The sequence below is a fragment of the Mastigoproctus giganteus genome, chromosome 10 (genome assembly GCF_048544385.1).
Source record: "Mastigoproctus giganteus isolate SK-2022 chromosome 10, ASM4854438v1, whole genome shotgun sequence".
Taxonomy (NCBI): domain Eukaryota; kingdom Metazoa; phylum Arthropoda; class Arachnida; order Uropygi; family Thelyphonidae; genus Mastigoproctus; species Mastigoproctus giganteus.
This window is the reverse complement of record NC_143584.1, coordinates 173,756,423-173,775,410: the sequence shown is the minus strand read 5'-3', so window position 1 is coordinate 173,775,410 and position 18,988 is coordinate 173,756,423.

The window sequence follows — 18,988 nt, the reverse complement described above, 5'->3', positions numbered from 1 at the left end:
TCAGCTTCAGATTTTGACAAATGTATATAGTCCCACTCAGTAGCGTAGCTACCCTTTTCCTGGCCCGGAGGCAGAGAACATGTTCGGGCCTCTAGTTGATTGATCAAAATTGCAAAAACAGGAGACAACCAAAGACGCCGGGTCCGGAGGCAATTGCCTTGCCTGCCTACAGGATAGCTACGCCACTGGTTCCACTGATTTTTAGGTTATCTTGGCTCTGAATTTCACTGAGTCTTTTATTGTAAGTTGTTCGTAAGAACTGTTGTTGAAAATTAAATCTTGTGTTTATGAGAGGTTAATGGCTATGTCTTGCAGGAAAACAAGTCCTGTTAATGAAATTCGATACATTATACGAGGTTTAAATGAGGTCCCTGCTCCCTGGCTGCGAATTCGCCAGTTGCCGGCACTCAACATAACACCACACATACTTACACACTTGCCGGGCTTGGCTTTTGCCTTTGCAGATGCTACAGCGGTGTATAGGGGGAACCCTGGAGACCGCAATTAAAACAGACCCTGACCTTGTGTTCAAAGATCGATTTACATACTTTGCAGGATGAAAAATTCAAAGTGACTTTGCGTGTCGTCCTGCTTAAATCGACTAACTACAACTCCGATTGAAGACAACCTTTAAGAATTCCTCTAGTCTCCGAAGGGATTCGAACTCGAGGCTCTTCGAACGTGGCTATGTTCGACGGTCGCTCGGCGATAGAGCTGTTCTCCTCCCCCGTGAGTTACTCCGGGTTTTGCAGCCTGCGCAAATTGCAAATGGGGCCTGCGAAGACACATCCTTACAGACAGAGAAATATATTGGCGTAATATGGCTTTAATGGGTGATATGCCATTAAAACTAACAACAAATGCTTTCTCTTCCTTTTCTCTCTCTCATTTTTTCTCTTTTCCTCTTCGCTGTCTCGTCTTTCGATCTCTTCCCACCGTGTTTCTCACGGTCTTTTCTTTCTTTCTCGCTCTCTTTCGTTCATTATCTCTTTTTCTTCCTCTTCGCTCTGTCGTCTCGTTTTCTATTTCTCTCCCCGGTCTTTGCTCTTTCTTTTCTCATTGCTCCTTCTTTCCTCTTTCTATTTCCCTTTTTCATTCTTTCTTTTCCGCTTCGCTCTCTCTCTCTCTTTCTTTTCATTCCGTGTCTTTTCTGCCTCGATCTCTTTTCTCTCTCTCTCTCCACTCCATGTTTCTCTTTCCTTTTTCTCTCTTTTCATTCTGTCTCTTTTCTCTTCGCTCTCTTTTCTTCTCTTTCTCCGTGTTTCTCATTGCTTTCTTCCTTTTTCTCTCTTTTCATTCTTTCTCTATTCCACTTCGCTCACTTTTTCTTTTCTCTCTCTCTGTCCGTTCTCCCTCCGCCGACCGAGAGTTTCTTTTCCTCATTTTCTTTCTTTCTTTCTTTCTCTCTCTCTCTGTCACTTCATTCATTCTTCTTTTACCCTCTTCGTTCTCTCTATGTTGCACGTTTCTTTCTTCTCTCTCTCTTCGGTCTCTTCTCTTTTCCCTGTGTTTTTTATTGCTTGCTTTCTTTCTTTCCCCCTCTTTTCATTCCTTCTCTTTTCTTCTACTCTCTCTCTCTCTCTCTCTCTGTTTTCCCTCCTTTCTCGCCTTCTGTTCTCTCTCTCTCTCTCTCTCTCTCTCTCTCTCTCTCTCTCTCTCTCTCTCATGGCTTCAGCCGCCATTCGTTCCCATGATAATGCCAACAACGAAACTTGCACCACGTGATCAACTACGATCACAGGTATGAGATACATCCTGTGACATAACACACCACACATTACCGGTATGTCGTATATGTCACGGTTTCCGATACTCTGTTGGACCACCCTAACTTATGTCGTTCCCCCATTCCAAAGAAAACCAAGAGAAGCGGGGAGGGGGAAAGGGCCGGCCCTCTACAAATATTTATTAATTGACGGATGACTCAGCTGTTTGTTCCCTGTTCGGAAGTGTCTGTCGCAGGGCCAGCTGGCCTTCCTGTTGAAAATCTATCGGCAAGTGCATTTCTAAAAGAGGCGGCGTTCTCCAGTAGTCACCGACATGAAAGCGACGGACGGAGAGATAAGGGTATGAACGCTGCCAGTATTCGGTGAGCGCAAAACGATAGCGTATTGTGAATCAAGAGTTAAACTTCAGATAAAAATGATTCAAGCAGCGCAGTATTTCGTCTCGTCTCTCCCAAGAGCTACATTGTCTGGTTTGGTTGGTGCTGGTAAAATAATTTATTTAGGAGGTCTTCAATGAACTCAGCATTGTTCGTCAATACATGTGGTTTTCTTCAGAATGGGCGTCTGTTTGCAGCGGACTGGTGAAATCTCTTCGGCACTCTATAGGAAACACTTAAAGGATATTAAGGACTATACAATTTGCAGGTGCCATTGAGAAGTGTTCACTGCAAACAAAGAAATATAAACGTTTTTGATATCCTTATCCACACCTTAAAGACCCTTTAGTTATAAGACTGTGGATTTTCAGCCATTAATCAAGAAGATTACATGGGTGGCGAATCACAGTGGGTTTCCCTTCCTCCAACTGCTTCGAGAAATGAGCAAGTGGTGCCCTTGAAACTCCACTGCCAGAAATAAGGAAACAAGCGGGAAAAGCTTAAAGAATGTCTTTTAACCTCTGGAGTGTATTAATACCAAGAGGGAAAAACAAGGATTGAAGTATTTAAGAAAATATGTAAGGTATGGTATACATTCGAGATGTGTAATGACGGTCCTCAATATCTGGAAGTCCGTGTTATTCGTTAATAAAACTGTTATCCTGATTCGGGATCTCCCTTTTATCATAATACCAATAAAACAAAGTTTAAACCTGATTATTATAAGCTCCAGTCTGATTTGTTTACCACAGCACAAAAAAACAAGCCACCATTTGCTCGCAAAGAGCAAGATAATGACAAATAGTGCAAACCTTCATGGCAGTGGAGGATTAAAGCATAAGTGTAATCCGCTTTTAGGGACTTAGAATTTAGGGGAAAGAGCTGACATTCTTGACATCGGGTTCGTTCGCTTGCAATACCGTGCAATACCTTACTAAAGATAATGGTTATCCTTCTAACCGCCGACCGGGCTAGCCGAGTGGGTAAATTACCTGCCCGGCAACCCAAAGGTCGCGGGTTCGATTCTCGCCTCGGGCTTGGATCAAAGTACTGCAAAAACCTTGGGAGGTGCAATATGGCCACAGAAGCCGATGCGCCAACAACTACCAAATCAAAAAAAAAAAAAAAAAAAATCCTTCTAACCGACGATGTCACTAGCTGCACCACCGAAATGTGGTGGTGCAGCTAGTGATATCATCTATTGATATAAGTTTCAGACGTAAATGTGTTGGTGTCTCTGAAGTCGGCACTCTTTGGAGAGTCGCGTGAAAAACATTCAATATGTGCACCCCCGACATCAAAAATGTATAAAAGGACCACAGATGTCAATTCTCATACTCTTAATAATAAAGCTACGAGAGTGCTTGCCCTTTAATTTTGTATGCAAACATGGTTTTGAATATTCCTCAACGTTGCCACTTCATAGATTTTTCAAGACCTCAGAATTACCCTCGCTAAACTGCTCTGCTACGAAAAGAGAAGCTGAAGACAGCCAACTTGGAGATACACAATAAGTACAATAACAGAATTACCACCCTTGTGAAACTTTTTGCCAGACACGCACATGTTGATGTAATCAGGTATTCTTAATAAGGAGATCAGACTAAGTCGACGTGTTCATTTGCTGACAGGACTATCTGATTGCAGAACCATCATATTAGAACCATCATCCACTGGAGTTAAATACTTTTTTTCGGAACAGAGGAAATTTTTATGGATCTTTTCGTGTCCTATTGGCAGCACAGTAGATATAATCACCATCTACTCCACACTGGATGGGAAAGGCCCGTGTTCAAATCCCGTTAATGACGCGAGAATTTTTTTTTTTTTTTTTTTTTCACAACGTGGCTGAGTTATGCTGTCTCAATCGAGGGTTGCATGGTTTTCTCCTGGAAAGTTGGGTGTTTCGTCCAACGAACAGACAAATCGACCACATAATAACACTCAATTTATACGATTGATTAATGAGTTAACAGGGTATTTTCGTATTGTTATTTTAAGACCTCGAAGTGTATTATTTCACTGACTTATTATGCTTTTTTAAGTTTTAAATGTACGCTTATAGACTGCCATGTTGATCCAGCGGTTAGTATGTTTTCGTTGGCTGAAAGTTGTGGCGGAAGTTATCTGGAGCATTTTCTGCTTCTTTCTGGTATGACTTCTTTTCCCCTCCCCCTTACAAAAGCAAACTAAGTACACGTAGTCCTTAGATCTTCTGCTTTTAGAGCCAAGCAACATGTCTTGTGGATTCACTTCTAATTGGCCTCTTTTTTTGAAATTTAGGGATAATGGATTTTTAAAATTTTGAATGTCTTTCCGTCAGGGAAGAATCTGTAAAGAACATTAATCTCTCCCCGCAAGGAAACAACTTATCTGCTGCATTCAGTTTCCGGTGTCACGAGTCTGTGGCTGTTAATATAGGCGGATATCAGGTATTTCCGGCATCGTTTATGGTACTTTTGCTGTGGCAACTGATATAACATAACCTAACCTGAACATGGAATGCTAAAAGGGAAGGAGAGTACCATTATCACTGGAAGGGTGGTTCAGTTTTCTGTGAATCGGATTATGTATAATAAGTTATGCAAGGAAGATGCATGTGGTACGAAGGATTCTAATGACAGTGCAGATAGCAGGAACAGAGTAAGAGAAAACAGCTGTACTATGTATGCTCAAAGATAGTTGAGATGAGAATATCCGATTTCCACACAAGAAATACGTGGAAATTTCCAAATATTTCTTGCCTACGAAATCTGCAGAGGTGCTGGCTAAAGGGTCTCCATATTTACTTAGTACAGTGGAGGCGACAAGTCAAAGAAATTGCTCAATTTACAGTAAAGTGCGTACTTTTCATTGGTAGACGCACAGTGGGGTAACATCAAGAAAACAGATCGAGCATAAGCTCTAGATCCTCTGTTGGAATTGCAGAGTGATTTTAACAGCCATAGTGCTGTTTACCAGAGGTTAGCGTTGACTGTTACAAGACCATGCATAGGACAGTTAAGAGTAGTTACAATTTCAATCACAATAGTAGGACATAGACGGACCCATAGTCGTTGAGGGAGAAAATGAAGATGTGCTGCTCAACAGGATTCGCTACTGGCAGAAATCTGAATCCCAAAAAGTGGCTGGACAACGTTCATTATGGATTGAATTTATTTTCGACTCTGGAGACTGATCCGTTGGAACCACATAATGCATAAATATGGTGGAAGAAGCACTTCTCATACTTGTATTATTAACAGTTTCTTAATCTTGATTTTAAATTTTAAGAAGAAATACGCCAAACAAATCGAAAATCTTGATTAAGAAATTTTTAATTGTAAATGGAAAAAAAAAGGGAATAATATTAGCCTACCCCTCATTTGAAGTGTTAAGTTATGGTATGCTATCCTTCCATGCGTTTTATTTTATTTTATTATTTGTCTCTGTGGGTAGGAGAATCAAAGTAGAAGATTATATTGTATTATTATTATTGCAGACTAAAGGTTTATATTTATTTTTGAAGTTTGGGCTTGTGGGGGGGGGGAGACAGAGACAGCGAGAGAACGCTCGTTGTCGGGGTCGGGAAGAGAGACATTAGTTGCCGACGTATATGTCAATATTCAGGAAACTGTTGCCTGGGCCGACAAACCACCAGCCGTTATCCCGGAACGACTTCAGGGGAATCCGAAGGTCACTGTATGGGTAGGCTTCTACGTGTAGCCTGTTGATAGGCTAAAAGTCTTTTGGGAGACAACCCTGCAAAACATCGCACCCTCACTGTAGCGTGCTTAGTTTCTCAAGAACCTGGAAAACTGGTGAATGAAATAAAGACACCTCACAAAAATGGGTCCTACGTTGGATGAATAAAGTCGCGCATCAACTCTCCACATTCTCCAGCGCAGTTTTGTATCTTGATCTTCAACTCCCACCATGAAATTCACGAACATATGTGAAGAGGTTAGAAGATCGGTTCCCAATACACTTAACAACACCTCGGCGCTGCAAACTTAATTCAATAAAGAAGAATAATGTGGACCTATTCCCCACAAATATGCTCACATTCGACTGTATTTAAGACAGAGAGATCGAAGTTTTGTGCGGATAAGCACAAAGGTCTTCTGACCTGAAGAACACAGGTTTAGATGATATTATCAACAAGAACAATGATTCAAAATACTATTGAAAAGCGCTGTATGTATGTATATTTGAAATGGGGCCAATTAACTTTGTAATCCTTCCCCACTTTCATAAGGTTATCGTAGATGCACCATATAATTCATATAAATAAGTCTAATCTTCACTCGCTGGCCAAAAAATTAGAAACCTTTTACAATTGGCGTAAACAGATAAGAAAGCGTGCAGTATGAAAATGTCAGTTGTCACGTGGTGTGATCACAATTTCTTTCGTATCAGATAAAAATTGTGCGCTTTCCTGGAGCTTCTTAGTTGATTTGGTAATGAAGAAGGCTGGTAATCTTTCCGGTCGTATTGCTTCCAATGAATATATTTCTGTGGTACTGGGACACCTTCACACTGCAGTGTCTAATTTTTACCCAGATTGCGAGGGATTCTTTTAAGACAACAATGCAGTTAGCCACGGAACAAAAATTGTATCAGAATGATGCTAAAATATTCTCAAGATTTCCTACAGTTCTTAATTCTCCAGATCTCAATCCAATTGAGAAAGTGAGAGAGATATTGGGAAGCGCAGTTGTCTAATGACCATAATACGGTAGCTGACAAATATCCTGATATAAGAATGGTCAAGTCTGGATCTAGACTCGTTCAGACACCTAGTGGGATCCATGCCCCGATGTGTATAGGCAAAAGGTGGTCTAAGTATTGAATAAAAGTTTTTATTTTTTTTTGGCCTCAGTAGGGTTTTTTTTTTTTATTTTTAGGAGCATCGGCGACTAGAAAAAACCCCATCAACAAACTCATCAGACTGTATACACGGAGCATATTGCTCCGTGTATAATGTCTGTAAATTGCGTGTGTTTTGAGGTCGATGTTCTGTTTGCAGAACGAAAAATCGAGTTTCGGGGGAGAAAAAACCATACTGCCATCGCTAGAGACTGACTAAATCAGCCACATTGTGAGAAAGGTCCATAAAAATTCTTCGCGTCATCGAAGGGACTCGAACTCATGTCTTTTCCTACCCGATGTGGGGAAGGACGTACGATTCTACCAACTGTGCTACCCACGAGGGCACGAAGCAGGTATTTTGAAGAATACAGACTATTTCCAAAATGTCAAAACCACTAAATTCGAGTATTCTGTGCATACAAAAAAAAAAAAAAAAACCGAAATGGGCTTCATAAACTCTCCGGAGAAGGAGGGGACTAAAGAAATTGCCATTCTAAGCAGTTAAACAGGTGACAGGGATTTCAAACTTTGTTTTTAACTCGAGTCACGAATTTATTTACAGCAAACTGGCAGTAAATATCGCAAACATCGAAACACGGAGTTTCGTTTGCCGATCTATTTTAGAAATAAATAAAAAAATAAATAAAAAACACCACGCAATTTTGGAATCGCGTGAAGAGTTTGATGGAAGCGTGTGTTCAGTATTATTGTAAATGTTTAAGCACCTACAACGACTTTTGACATTTGCCGATCTGTCCATAAAATAATCAGTAGCAGATCGTTCTTTTGGGGTCTTCGTATTATAATTAATTCTCTACTTGAGGCAAAAATCCATCACCATAAAAGCCATTTATGGTGTTCGTGTGAACAATATTTTCTTTTTTTCGAAGTTATTTTTTTCCACTACGTATAATTTGTCGAAAGGCAAAAATAAATCAGCATAAACGCTTGATATGTCTTAATAAACATTTGCGATTTGAAGGGACGCTAGATTGCATCATTACCCCAGGCTAAAGTACTTCGGGCGGCTACTGCTCTGGCCGATCGTTTCCTTTCACTGTCCTTCTGTCTCTCTGCGATTTGCTTCGGGCTTTCCGGACCGACTGAGGACGCAGAAAATGCGGTAAAACTTATTAGTGTGGGTTTTGGTCTCTCTCTCTCTCTAAGATGTTTTAAGGTGCCTTAATATATTCTTTTAATAGACATGTACGAACTGGGAAAGCACGTGTCCACGAGTAGTACTCATTATACGTAATTAATGTGAAAAATCATGACTACGTTTCAAATAACGCTAATAGGGAAATTCGAGGCATTGCGATTTATATAGCAGTTCAAATGATTAGGGTATACTTAAGGTTTCCTTATGGCGTTCCTACGAATCGCATAAGGATAACCTTAATCTTGCGTACTCAACTAGGATTTGTTGAGAATTGAAGATGTACTTTTTTTTTTAAGATTCCACGAATACCGATGCACTGGAGGGAAGATGGGCTTTAATTGCATTAACATGTAGTAACCTGATAATGTTATTAATCCCTAAAGATTCAAATAAGAATTCTTTTTTCTTCTTCTGTCTTCAATAACAAGAAGTATTTTCTTTTGTCTTCGAAAACTAGTCTCTTTTTTTTTTTCTTCTTCTTCGTCAATAGGTAATGTTTTTCTTGTTCTCTTTCAACAAGAAGCAGTCTTTTTTTTTTTTTTTTCTTTTCTTAGTCTTCAGTAAGAGTTTTTTTTTAAATCTTTTGTCTTCAATAAGTAAGTAGTAGTCTTTTTTTTTTTTGTTTTCTTAATCTTCAACAAGAATTCTTCTTTTATCTTCTGTCTTCAACAAGAATCTTCTTTCCACTTCTGTTTTCAAGGAGTATTTTTCTTGTCTCCAACGTCTTTTTTTCTCCTCTTTTCTCTTCAACAGGAAGTCTCTTTATCTCTTCAACAACAAGAAATCTTTTCTCCTCTTCTCTCTTCAACAAGTCTTTTCTCCTCCTTTCTCTTCAAGAAGTCTTTTTTCTTTTTTTTTTCTCTTCTCTCTTCAACACGTAGTCTTTCAAATGTATTACGTTCTTGTGATATGAAGCATATCAGTCAACTTTTTCGCTCTCTTAAAAAGGAAAATAATTGAAAAGGAGATGCTAAATTGATCGGATTTTTTTTTTTTTTTCTTTTTGATTCTACAAGGTCTCAAAAAAACTCATCCATTCTTAATATTTGTAAAACTGCTACTGATTTTTTTCAATGTTAATGGATAAATCACTCTGAAAAGAGAATATGTTTGAGAGTGATAGGCTAGTAAGCTTTTTTGCGTTCTCTCATTTGGCTTCAAAACAGATGGATCGCCTCCGTCAACCTCTTATATTCTGTGATTAGTTCGACTGTTTTGCGGGATGGAAAACTTCAAAAATTTCTTATTGTCCGATCGATGGAGCGTTGAACGAACTTCGATTTTGATGATTCCTGGGTTTATCCTTTCTTTGATGCAACGCATTTAGGGAATGGTGTGCAAAACATTGGCTATCCTACATTTGAAGTTAACTGAGAAATTAATTTTCGGTTAGGTTGTCTTTCTGGAAAACTACAAAAGTCGTTTTCCAGAAAGACAACCTTGTCTCAGGATGCATCTTATTCTTTAACAAAAGACGAAACCACTTAAGTACCTAATTATTAGATTATCCATTAAATATTCATTTATACGGAATTTAAGTGAATGACGAAAAGCCGGTGGCACAAGTTCTATTGAACATTTAGTGGTGGCCAAAGCCATTTTTATAATGCAGCGTTCAGCAAACTGAACGTAAGAAAAATTTTATTTCAGTCTTACTACATTTAGTTCTTAACAGTGACAGCATTTACTTGTTTTCTTTTCTTTTTTCAACCACAGAATCTGATTTATCAAATTAAAATTACTTTATGAAAGTCTAAATGCTATTGGATACGAAATGAAATTCTGCATCCTTCGCTGGATTGAAGTTTCCGTGAACTGTCATATTACGAGTGAATGAGGTCTCTCAGATATTTATGGTAGAGTTCATTTATGCAGATATACTCCCGACTAAAAGTTTGGAATCGCGTTTCCTATTTTATAAAAATAGGACCAACTTGTTTACCGGTTTTTAGTTTAAAATTTTTCTATTACTTATAAAAATAAGAATAATAAAAAAAACCTTAAATAATATTTAAGAAATATGTAAGAAATTTCTAGAATGTGAGAGACCCCTGAATGTGGTAGAACATTGCAGAAGATACCCGTTGATTAATTAGTTCTGCTGTTGTAGAAATTTGTAGATGATTCTCTAGAACATTCTAGAAAGTGGAAGTATTGTTTCGATACTGTAACTGAATTGTAGAGTGTTGTTCAATAAATTAAACTGAGGAGTAAGAGCTATAACGTAACATCGAACACCCATCATTCGGAAAGAGCGTTTGGTGTAAGTTGTGTGGAAATAAGGAGTGTTGAAAAAGAAGTGCTATTATAACTCTGTATAAAGAAAGTTATTCCATGAGAAGTACTGTATTGACAAAAAAACTAGATGCTTCATTTAAAGGAGTAGAAACTACCATCCGACGATTCATGGAGACTGGCATTTTAAAGCACAAACCACGATGAGGAAGATGGTAACAACGGGAGCACAAGATAAGACCATAACACTGATTTCTAAACACAATCGACGACTTACTGAACCTGAAGTCCGAGCTGAGTTCAAAAGGAACGGAGAAGCTCCCGTGTCTACAACCATTGTAAAAATTCGTCTTACAGTGGACATGTTTGACACCCTTGAACAAGAGTATCAAACATTCTCCAACATTTTCTGCAATTTTGCAATACCATGTCTCTCAGTAACAATTTAAATTATAGTACCATTCGTTTTCATACTACGACAGCAGCAGATGGAAAATGAGATACGCCCTATGGCAATCTATGTTAACATGGTCGGATTACCACTAAACAAAATGGGGAACAGCGCCCAGGGCCGGCTAGCTGCTAAGGAAGTACGAAAATATTTCAGGCCCAAAAACTCTCAGATAATAAAATAAAACTGTTTAATTAAACTGGAATGAACTGACAACAGAAATTAGAAGAATTGCAGTCTGTAAGAGTTAGTCCTAATTAACAAAAGAACGTTGGAATTGATATACATTCTAGCAAGTTGCTTTATACGAGCGTACCTTACGTTTTCGTAAATATTTTGCTGATATTGAAAACGCCATCGAAAGCGTTAAGATAACGCTACCACATTACCAATAAATAAAAACGCTAATACTCCTTGGAATTCGGAAAACATTATTAGTTAATTAAAATGGAGTTTTTCACGTTCAAGTATCACAAAATTAATTTGTTGAACAAGACAAGTCAGCTCATCGCTGCTTCTGAAAGGATGGTTGATTGTGCCGAAAGTATACGTGTTGTCCAAAGATTAGAAAAGAAAGAATCTTGAATTAAACTACTTAGTTCCAAAGCGTATCCAGGAAAAGAAAGAATCCCGAAACTAAAGGATTGGCAAATCGCATCCAGAGTCTGACAGATTTCCTAACACAAGAGATGAATATGGTGATTATAAAATCTCATGCGTCATGAATCAAAGAAATACGGAAAAAAACATCATTTGCCCTAATTTAAACGCAGAGTAGTGGGGAAACTTAACAACTGACTTTACTTGGAAACTACCCTTTTGATTTATGATTGCCACTGTCCATTCGGTCGCTTTCGATCCATAGGGAATCTTCTGACCCACGTTACTAATCCATTGACAAATTCAATTAAAAAAAAAAAAACTGGAAAAAGTTCAAACAGTTGCTATCAAAGCAATCACCCGTTCTGTGTTTTGTCTCCTACCTTTCGCAAATAAGTGGGCTGGTTTCATCTTATGCCATCTCGTTAAATGCAATCTCCAGCCTATTTACCATTGATAAAGTTGGATAAATAATCTAATTACACTGACTTCAGTTTGGTGTTTCCGTTTTTTTCTCCTCTGGAACCGGTTTACATCGGATTAGCTAAAGCATGTGGACAGGCTCAGAGATGTGTTTATAACTTTGCTGTAGCTGTTTTGTTGCTGCCAATGCAACAACCAACAACTGGCCGTGCATTTTTTTTTTTTTTTTTTTGATTCTGTACGAACTCAATCTTGCAATGCGCACATGCAGTGTCTTCGTACGTCACCCCATGTATCACAACCAGCCCTAAGCTGTCTGTGGTACAGGGGGTAACGTCCACCCCAGTGGTCAGGAGCACCAGTGCAGTAGCACACGCTCTTTAAGTGGAACGGGGTTCAAGCCCGTGACGCTAAATACGATTAACGTTTATATTCATTGATTTATTGTAAACTCCACTGACCTGGTGGTCGTGTCGGAGTATAAACAAGAACATATAGATGAAGCTCAGTCCAAAATAAGAGAAACGCACGCCATTTCTTGTAGTACTGTTCAACCTCGTCACCCAGTACTACAACAAACGATCAACTTCTATCAGATTGTTTCTTATACATTACGTGGTAAGTTAGCATGGGCTTGGAATGACAATCGGCTTATCAGCGCTAGCAGTACATTGATGGCAATGGTGGGCGGGAAGCCACTTAACGGGAAAAACCCATATCTGAATATATGTACGACCTAGTGACATGAATTCTTTGAGCTGATAATGACGCGTCTAAACTAACCCTTAAAAGAAAATGTACCAGGTCTTTGCCCTTGTCTTTATGAATATCTACTGTTATTAGTTCACTGGTCGCATGTGATAACAAGATATAATAAATAAAATAAAAATTAGAACAAACCCCGAAGCAGAAAGCAACGTAATAAATCAATCAACAAATATGCATGGCCATACTGTAATTTTTAAGCTTGACGACTTTAAACCTTTTGTAAACCTTGTTAATTCAGATATATTGTGGTGTTCAGAGCGAATCCTTCATTAAAAGATTGTCAAAAGAGGGATTTAAATGTGGCCGTCTGTTCTGTCGGTTCCTCTCATCCCTTTTCCTTCTTTGTCATGTTTAATCTGTCCATCAGCTAATGATCCTACTTTCCTTCACTGCTTTAATTCTCATTGGTTGTTCTCTTTTCTTCCGATGAAAAACATTCTGAAGACAACAGTAATTCAGTTCTAATTTTGCACGCGGAAACTCCTGTGGCAAATTTGCATTTCATTTTTTGTTGGGAATAAAATGCCTCTGTGCCCTTGAGGCTACTGACGTAAGAGTACAGGAAACTAGCTAGGGTTGGCCTAAAGCCAGCTCTACGGATGTATCACAAGATTTTTATTTTTTTATGTTAGTTCATTTGGACAGTGACGTCTTTACAAACAATTAGCGTAGATCAGTATTTTGAATTGGGGATTATTAATTTCGTTGTGGACTTTGAGTTTCACGAAATGTCCGTAAGAGGACGCGTCAAGATTTATCAACTTATGCGTTTATATTAAAGTTTATTTCCAATAAAATATACTATTGGGTCTTGAAGTTATCCTCGTGTGGAATAAACTGTTTTATTATAATAAGCAAAATAACTTAATAGTCATAAAAAGAATTAAACCAAGTTTCCATTTAAAACCTAGTAGAATAAATCTTTCCTTGAAAAACTGGAGAAATTCTGCGTCTTGGTTTTTTTTTTAAAATGTAAAAGTTCCTTGCTTTGGAGAACTATTCCTATTTCAGAATTCATATTGGACAGGTCGCGATCCTATCGGCATAATTCTACCGACGTACCTTTTGGAGAGGAGGAGAAAAGTACTTCTTATGAGCTAAGAATTTTCTCTATTCTTACTCCTCGGTGGTGGTGGTAATGAATGATAAGTGCCAAGACAATTAAGGCTAGGAGTCGTCGGTATATTATATCTATAATAGCTTACATTCTTTGGTTGGTTGTTGTCCATTTACTGAAAGCAAATATCAATTTAGAGGTAAAAACCATGTACCCTTTGGCAGAGACCGACTAAGTCGGCCACATTATGAAAAAAAACTGATAAACTCCAGTGGAAGAAACGAGTAGCCTTTGAATATTAGTTAAGTAAGAATGCGTCAAGCCCCACTCTTTTTTTTTTTTTGGCAGAAGAAAGCATTTAATGCGGAGTTTGTTGTTGTTTTTCAGTTTTAGGAGCATCGGCGACTAAGGTCATGTTGTTCCATGTATATTATCTGTAAATTGCTTGTGTTCTGAGGTTGATTTTCTGTGCTGGATGACAAACCCGAGTTTTCGGTAAAAAAACTATGCTACCCTTGCTTGAGACCGACTAACTCAGCCACGTTGTCAAAAAAAACCCATAAAAATTCCTCCCGTCATCGACGGGATTCTAACTTGAGTATTTTACGTCCGATGTGGGGAGGACGGCAATCCTATCAATGGTGCTACCCACGAGGGCTGCCGCATTTGTAAAGGACTGCATACAGTTGTGGAAGGCGCATCAATCACGACAGAAATTGAAGAATTCGTTATGAGGCCTCAAAGGCAATCGTTTCGAAAGCGGTGTTTTGAGATAGGGGTAGTAGTGCCAACTTAGTACAATTAGGATTGAAGCAGAACTTGTTTAAGAACCCCTTGGTGTAAAAATACATGTGAAATTCAGGATTCAGAAAAAATTGAACTGATGCCAGCGTTCAGCGTTGATTACGAGTTATATTTCATACGTATATTTGAACCATAAAGAAAGTGTTTTTTAACTGTGAATGAATTACTAAACTTAAAAATATATTATAGTTCTTGTAGGACTCTCTATTATATCGAATTTGCAAAGAAACGCGCCGCCATGTTTCACTAATTTAAAATTTTATAAAAAACGACTATTCAAAGCTTGAAGAGTCGTTTACACAATTTAGAGTTCAATGGTGAAAACTGCTACTCTTGACAGCCAAAAAAAAAAAAAATCAACTATCTCATGCTGTTTACAAAACTTTTAACCCCTTGTACTAATAAATCACCTTTCTCCGTAAGAGCAGATTTAAGCGCATGGATGTCTGTGTGAAAAGGGTCGATGTAACTCACTTAACTTTCTGTAAAGCCTATCAGACATTCTCAGTTGTATTCGCGTCTGGAGATCTAGCTGGTCACTCCGTCAGAGAATATCATTTGAAGAAATTCGTCCAACGGCTCTTCCCGATGTGGAAGAGAATTATCTCCCATGAAAATGAACTCAGGGCTTTTGAAACGTGAAAGCCTCATGTAGTGTCCAAGATCTTCTTGTACCTTTGGTACGGCTGCCCTCCGTAATGATTCCCCACACCATGCTCCATTTTCTTATCTTGGAGGATTGTGTACGTGTGTTGTCTTCCGTGGCATTACTCTGTCATGGGATCATGTCATTTAGTTGCCTTACAATTTAGTGTATGAGACAATTTGTTGAATGACATTCGCTGTATGCAACAATTTTTTATGACGATTTGTTTAAAGACAATTGGCGGCTACGACAATTCTATAGGTACGATGATTTGGTGAATTCGTTGGAAGAATTCGGTGTACGGTAAACAAGATAGAAAATGCAAAGTTTTAACATGCCGTGCTGTAAATGGTGAATTTACTGATCACGATATCGTTCTTGATATTTTATATTTTTAATGGAGCGTACTATCCACCTGCATTTTTTAAATGTATATTGCATATGGCTTTAACAACTTTCACAGTGGTAATCTTCATTTTTGTTCCTTTCACCTGGTTTCTTCGCTCGTAATTTTCTTCTAGCTTCCCAACCTTCAACCAGTTCATGCTCCTGGAAAAGCATAGGATTCAGTTGAGTAGGTATGTTAAAAAAATTAATAAATAATTTTATCTGGATTAGAGGAGTTCCAATATGGATGGAGGACTCACTTTCCAACCTGCCTATGAGAGAGATCGGCGTGAATCCTTTTATAGAAAATAAATGGATAAAAAATATTTTCTAAATTTATGCATTGCCAAAACTTCCCTTCTTTCCTAAACCTTTTACTTCGTCCATTCTGTTAATTTCTGATTTCTGTGTAATATACCGAATTGTCGCGCATATACCAAATATTCGTATCCACCGAATTGTCATTCTCGTGGGTAGAACAGTTGGTAGAATCGCTGTCCTTCCCACACTGAGTGGAAAAGATCTGAGTTCGAGTCCCATTGATGACGTAAGGAATATTTCCAGGCCTTTTTCACGATGTGGCTGAGATAGTCGGTCTCAGGCGAGAGTGGAATGGTTTTTCGTCCAGTAAACAGAAAATCGACCAAAGAACACATACAATTTACAGACAGTATATACGGCTAATTCTTTGTACAACAGTTCGGTTGTACTTTGTAACACCGAACTGTTGTGCAAGGATTTGACGTGGACCCTTCTGTCATTCGTTTGGAGATATCTGGATGCGAATGCCGCTCACGATTGCAGAAATTTTTAAAATCCTGTTCAGTTCCATGCAAATCAGCTGTAAACACACACGTCTACAGATAATTACACTTACGGATGTAAGTGATAAGCTTGTATGCCGTGAAAAGAATAATAATCTGAATTTTGTGTATGGCGAATACTTGAAAGTGCTTCAACTATCAGAGATAAATAAATAAATGAAACTTTTAATGCCTGTAACGTGTCTAACCTACTGTCGAACAGGCTGCGCGTGGTACTACGAATGCCCGAGGACAGGAGATAGGACCGTTACTGATAACTTACCAGGTGAAAGAGCGGAATATTTGTGATGCTGTTTCGGCTTGAACTTACCATAGAACCCTTTACCTATAGGCTAGGCGACGACATAATTCTCAGCTCACTGCCGTACTTTTAAAAGCTACGGTCCACCCTTGACAGTAGTTATTATATTATTATTAGCCATATGGTGGAAGGAAGCCTGAGGCTTATGCTGCACCAGCCAAAAAAATGAGGAGAGAGAGAATTCACCAAAAAAGAGAAGAATGATGATATCCACCTCAGGTTCCTGGGTGTGCCAAGCCCATACTCACCAGATGTGAGCCCCTGGGGTCAGTTGTAACATTATGAAGAAGCAGGTAAAGAGAGCACCCTCATCCCCGAAGCCGTGTTGAACTTTGGTGTCATTGCATTCATCGTTTGTTGAAACACATTTAACCCGTTTAAACATGAACGGAATTCCTGCTAGGATTAATTTGTATTGCCAACCTTTACAAAAACACTGTCACAGAGAATGATGGAGTGCTTTACTCTGCTTCTTTAGTGTTAGCTAAGTAACCGGGACTTTACCAAAGCAGCTCTTTTGCCCTATTTGAAATATACTCCCTAGCACTACGTGCGCCAAATGCAAACAACACGACTAACTATAGATTTTACAATGACCTAAAGAACACGTATAAAGATCACGTATAGCACGTTTGGGCTCTCTCTTGGCGCCTTCTATTTTATAACCATCGCACCACAGTCAGTTTCAGTCATACGTTCGCCGTCGTGTCCGGGCTACACCCTTCTGTTCTAATTGAGAGACTTTAACGTCTGTTTTATGCTCAATGATTAGCATTCTTGGCTAATGCGACTTTAAGAAGGTTGGACGGACTAACTATTGACAAAAACAAAGATTGCCACGGATGCCGTAGTCGAATGGTCAAGGGCGAACGTACAGAAGTATTCACGTTTAAGTGGCTATGGTTCAGGCATACGTGACTGCTAAATACAGTGACGCTTATGATTCTATCTGTATTATGAACTCCCGACGTTATGTGGTCGGCCCAGAGTATAAATAAAAAATGTATTTATTTATTAAATAACACCAGTGATGATTTCTTCATGGTCACCAACGCGGAAAAATAGAATCCGGTTCCAAGATCGGAACACGTGAAGGCCCAGTGTTTTTGGAACTTTTTTATTCAATCAATCCATTAATTATTTCCATGGTAGAAACATTTTGGCCATCATCATAATCGCTTCTGTGAAATCTGTAAAATTTTAAGCGTTATACTCACATATAAAAGTAAAAATAAGTTATTGTGCTTCGTATTTAAAAAGTCAAAAACATCGCAGACTGGTTCACTGTCATGCATAAACCACATGTTCTGTAAATTCTCGAGGGGTATGTCGCTCAGTAGTTTCCCTAAATTGTTCCACAGAAAATGTTGGCATGCCATTCCTGAAAGGCTTGCTAGTACAAAATAAGGAACTATAAGATCGTCCCCAAGAACACCAAACATTAAAGGAAGAGCATGTTGATAATGAGTACTGACAGTCGTATGTGGAGTTTCTTCGGCTTAGGTATGTATATTTCGAGAGTTGAGAACCCATTTCTCGTAAAACGCGATCCATTTGTAACCAAACCGTGGTTAGGAAATTAAGATCACGTATGCATACAAACTGAGCCACTGGCAGAAGTTTCTGCGTTTATTCATATTTTGTGGCTACTGAATCCCAATTATCCTTGCCATAAGCTAAATCATATCAGTTATCTTAGAAAAAGCAAATTTATAGTATTTAAACCTTCATTCAGTATGTAGTAGGGGCCACCTTTTGACCAAATTATAGCCCGTACACTTCGTGGTATGGATTCCACTAGGTATCTAAGGGAGTCTTGTTTTACATTTCACTATTTTTCCATCAGAATATTTGTCAGCTGCTGTACTGTGGTCAGAACTGAGCAGCCGAAATGCCTTTTCCAACATATCCAAGACATTAATTTTCCGTTTATACTCTCGGATGACCACATGATCAGAGAAGTTCACAAGACAAAGAACACAAGAAACAGCACCATATTTAGCAGTCATGGGCTTGGAATCTGGTTACTTGAATCCGCACGTGTTCAATGCATTCTCGCGCCTTACCACTTAGCTAATTGGATTCGAATATGGAGAATTAGGCTGCCAGGGTAGACGTTGAAAATCGTAAGAATGTTCTGTGAACCATCTAGATAAAATTTTGCACGGTGGATAGTTGCGTAGTCGTTTTGAAAGAATCCATTGCAATCAGGATAACAATGAAGCACTGCAGGATGAAGCTGGCGCGATACAACAGAAATTTAAGAAAGAAAGACAAAAAGATTGCAATACGGGGGTCGTATTACCTCCAATCCAATGATATTTTCTGTTGGTACGGACTAGTTCCACTAATTGGACCCAGTCCGTAGTAACAGAACA